At 32.0% G+C, this 5,005-nt stretch overlaps 1 pseudogene; it reads right to left on the minus strand.

The window, feature by feature from the left end:
• Window positions 1-251: 251 nt before the first annotated feature.
• The window catches only part of LOC111374133, a 6,972-nt pseudogene continuing 2,218 nt past the window's right edge, over window positions 252-5,005 (minus strand).

Genomic DNA, 5,005 nt, shown 5'->3' on the forward strand with positions numbered 1-5,005 from the left:
AACAATAAAAAGAAGAGTTATCAAAACAGGTAGTCTCCACATGATTCAAAATCATGCAGAGGTAGAAGAAAAGTTCTACAAGCATGCACAAATCAGAGGAATACAATATGAAAACATCAATAATTATTTAAATGCTTCATGATTTAAAGAAAAAGAAAACATAACAGCACAAGGAATAAAAAGTTCAGAATATTCAAAGATCTGAGGGAGTTATTTACAAAAGATGTCCATTCATATTTTCAACCTTTCATTTATTGAACTCTCTAATGCAGGTTCTCCATCATAATCTTTTGCTACCCAGGACTCGTTGACTCTGATTTCATGATTGAATTCGCGAAAAGTATAAGTACTGAAGGAGTGATCGCATTCACCTAAAACAGATTAAAAGTCAACAAGGAAAAAGAAGGCCCTGAACATTTAAATATAAGAAAATGTCATTAGACTAGCTAAATCATACAAGCGATGCTTGGATTCATACCCGAACACGGCCATTTAAACCAACTGCTGTCTAAAAAGCAGGCTTCTTGCCAAGAGTCTCAAGAAGTGGACACATTGGTGAATTCAGCAACCTAGAGTGCAAGTTGAATTTTTTAAGCTTGATATAAAGCAAAACAACTTAAGCCTCTATTACGTTCATATCCCTATAGATGAACTCCATGGAAGAGTATAATAGGTAAATTGTTCTTGTAGGGGGTAAAAAATATTACATTCTTGATAACCCATTTGATGACTCAAACATGTAGCCATATTTAATGGGTCCAAACTCTGCTGCTTTCCCAGTGGCTATATGGAACAGATAAATTATTACAAATCAAAAAAGGGGCAAAGGTATAAACCAACCATCCATGCATGCTAGCTCAGGGTTCATACCAATGTTTACATTGACAATGCGTGCATACAACAAAATTCCCCCCTGATAACAAGAGAAAGTAAACACAATTAGGAGACCTACGACAACAAATTCCTGTTTTGACACATCCATAGGTAGAACATAAAACATAAGCACAAATGAAACAAAATATTTCAAAATTTTAGATTGGAAATCGGCCAACTTATTGGCAATTGTTATGAATGAAAAAGACCATTTGTTTATCACACTCCTCACCTCTTATTACCTGCGTGTATGCCAGTGTGAGAGAGGGCAGGGGAGAAAGCTGGAGAGGGAATGAGGGGGGAGAGAGAGATGGGATCAAAATTGTCTATTCTATGTAATGGTTGAAAGACATAATTGTAATTGCTCCATTGAATTGACAAACAAAATAAGCCATACTAAAATCTCAGAAAGCATCCAGATATACAATTTGAAAACATATCTACGTTTGAAAAAATATGCTCCTGAATAGAAAGTAGATACTTGTTTTGTTACGACTCAATTTTTTAGTCAAAAATTCAAATGTTGACTAATCAAGGTTAAAGTCAATTAAGGACTAAAATGAAATTAAATATTTTACTGGGGTTTATTTTGCAATTGACAATGTATGAAGGTTAAATTGGATACAATTTAAAGCTGGAAATTCATTTATATATTTTTGGAAGTTTAGGATTAAATGTGTTATGAAAAGGGAGTTGAATGACTTATTTTGCAATTTTTAACAAATGGACCATTAAATCACTAGAATTGACCCATTTTCTCTCAAAAATACACACACACACACACACACTAGAAAATGAGGCAGAGAGCTGGAGAGACCGAAAGAGGGAGAAAAACTAAGGAAAAAAGAGAAAAAATGAAGAAAGGAAGAAAAGAGAAGAACGGGACGCGAGGTAAGGTTAATCCTTTCAAGTTTGGGTTTAATTTTTCAATTGTTTCAAGTGATAAAGTATGATTTATGTTAAAATTTTAGGGTTTTAACTTGTAGTAGAAATTTTCAAATTTAGGTATGATAAACACGAATTGTAGCTCAAGTTTGGGGATTATTTCAATTCCAATTTTAGCTAGGTAAGGAATATTATTTTAGCAAACCCTAGAAATTTTATTTAAGATTTTTTAATTAAGTAGTGTTTGCGGAAATGATGGTTATGTTGAAATAATTATTTGGAAGCTTGAAATTATGGAACGAGAGGAAAATTCAATTGATCGAATTATAGCGACTAGTTGTCACTAGAATGAAGTGGGTTGTCACAGTAATGCTTGGAAATGAAGGTTATGTTGATAAATTAGTTATTAGTCAAGGGATTATAAAGTGTGATTAGCTCTAATTAATAAAGGAAAATTTGGGAATTTATTAAAGTATCAAGAAATTTAATTTAAGTTTTATCATTAGATTTTAAGGTTTCTTGATTTGATAGATGATAAATTAGTTCTTTTGTAACGTATTTCAAGTGGTGACGAAAAAGTTGGAAAAGCTTACCGGCCAACCTAGTCTATAACTCGTATTGAGTGAGTTGATGAAAATTAATTTTTCAGCAATAAGTATTTATTCAATTTATATTAAATCAGAAAATTTATTATTTCATACAATTGAATTGATAGCATAATTTTCAGAATAAAGTTGATTTATAAATAGTTGTTTTAAAGTTTGATCCAATTCAATTAAATCATTTCATTAGCATATTTTATCGATACTACGTGTTTCAAAGTATTTAAAGTTATTTCTAAAAACCACCAGAAAGTACCCAGGTGATTTTACCCCAGTCTGCACTGGTGTGAATGTGTTTCCACAGTATATGACCAGTTATGGTAATTTTACCCGCTCTGCACTGGTGTGAATGTGTTTCCACAGTGTATGACCAGTTATGGTAATTTTACCCGCTCTACACTATTGTGAATATGTTTCCATAGTGTATGACCAGAATTACAGAATCTCAGCTCTGCGCGCGTATGACCAGAATTTAAGAATTACAGAATTGAATGGCTCTGCCATGTATATCGGTACTAACTAATATATGAGTAAGGTTATTCCGGATATCTTTTTGGTGTGATTTTCAGTAAATTGCAGTTCATTAGTTTTCAGATTACAGAATTTAGTCATTTCATTTTAAAGAATAAATGTTTTAGCTTATAGTACAATAAAAGAACATTTTTATTATATGCTAGTTTTCAGAAAGTTGGCATATCTAGAAAATATATATTTACTTACGGAATATCTACTCACTGAGTTATGGCTCACATTTTTATCACAATTTCTCTTATCAAATAGTAACTGAGTTGAGTACTATTGGGCCAGTTGATCTATCGAGTTGAGCCATAGATTGTCAAGCATTGTATGACTCATCTTATCAGTTTAATAGTTCATATTTTGGGATAGACATCTCTTTTAGTCAGAAATTAGTTCCATGTTTTGGGCCTGCTATGTTTTGTATATATTATGCATTTTGGGTACTAAGATTTATAAATTGTTGCAAATATCGAATTGCCAGTGTTGTATTTGAATAGTTAATATTCTGTGGGCCAATATACCCTATTTTAAACTATATGTATCTGTTTGGGATATTGGATTATATATTTCACGTGGTTTTAGTCCATAATTCAGGGGGAACTCTTCCAAAACTTTTACAAAGTGTATTACAGTCAAACCAGGTCAAAGTTGCTTTGATGGTGGGTCCGGCACTTAGCTGGTATTTACCATCGGCGCACAACACGTGTCGGGTCTATTGGGATGATTCAGGATGAGTCGTGTCATGTTTCACTCTGGATAAGTACAAATTTTAATGAAAACGAATGCACCTCAAACTTGGGAATGTTTCTCCGAGTCCCACCTTCAAAAGAAAGCATAGGCAGAAACGATAGTGTAGGGCCTTTTATATCCACAAGAAAGTTCTGTAGAAATATTCACATGAACACGAGTACTGAGTTGACAAAAACATGAACTATGTGCATATCTAAGTCATTCTATAGAAATGGAAATTATTATCTAGTTTTTAGTGCATATATCAGATATAAAGTTACAAAAGAGTTGCATATTTTCAAATTTCCACCCTAAGGAGGAAATGAAACAATGTCCAATCTAGGGGCATGGTCGAAAAAGGTACCAAGCAGAAAATATAAAATGTAAGGTGGCCCAAAAAAAATGACGAAACAAATGAAAATGAAGTCTTAAGATGCCAATATATAACTAGCAAATACAATTAGTTGTCCCTGTAAAATGTCATTGAAGCACTAGAAGTACTTATATCTGCTTTTGAATCTGTTGTCAATTTTATTTTCGCAAGTGTACGAATAGTAACAAGTAATAGTGGACCTAAGAGTCCGAGTTGTCGATCCCACAAGAACTATATTCTAGCTTTTAATTCAAATTTTATTTAACCATTATTTGATGAAAGCAAACAAAATGTTGTAGGACTTGAGTTTTTAATCTAAATGTTAAAAAATAAATAGATGCACACACAATTGGTTTAAAAAATCAAATAATGAACGTTAGGGCAGAATAACTTCACATATTGACCACATTCACATCTCAAATTAAGAATCACTTCTAAAGTAGTGTTCGATCGAATTCTCTTATTGTATTCAATTTACCCCTATCAAGTTCTCATTGAACCTATTCAACTAATTAAATTACATATCCCTATGCAAATTTAACTTAGTTACACGAGTTCTTTGTCCTAGAAATTCAATTATGACCGCAATAATTGACATGGGTATCTATACTCATTATACCAATTTATCGAATTTTACTACATGGTCTAAATCCTAAACTCATATCTCTATTTGTAAAGGATTCACAAAAATCATCAGATTATTGATCAAATAATTTAATGCATTCAATTAATAGCAAAATCAACACATGAAAAAATTAAAAACTAAGAATCTTAATAAGAAAATATAAAGGATCCCAATTGGTTACATTATTCGCCCTAACAATGAATTTAACTATTTATAGTGAAAGAAGAAAAATAATCAAATTGTTTTCGAATACATCACCGGATTTGTAGTAAAGACGTAGAGGAAAAGTAGAATTCTTGCACCAATATCTCTTTCGCCTTCCAATCAATGCTTTAAATCTTCAATTGCTTGGTGTTTTCCTCCTTTAAATTTCTCTTTTGATTCTTCAATTATGTTATC

The sequence above is a fragment of the Olea europaea genome, unplaced genomic scaffold (assembly GCF_002742605.1).
Source record: "Olea europaea var. sylvestris unplaced genomic scaffold, O_europaea_v1 scaffold1205, whole genome shotgun sequence".
NCBI classification, from domain to species: domain Eukaryota; kingdom Viridiplantae; phylum Streptophyta; class Magnoliopsida; order Lamiales; family Oleaceae; genus Olea; species Olea europaea.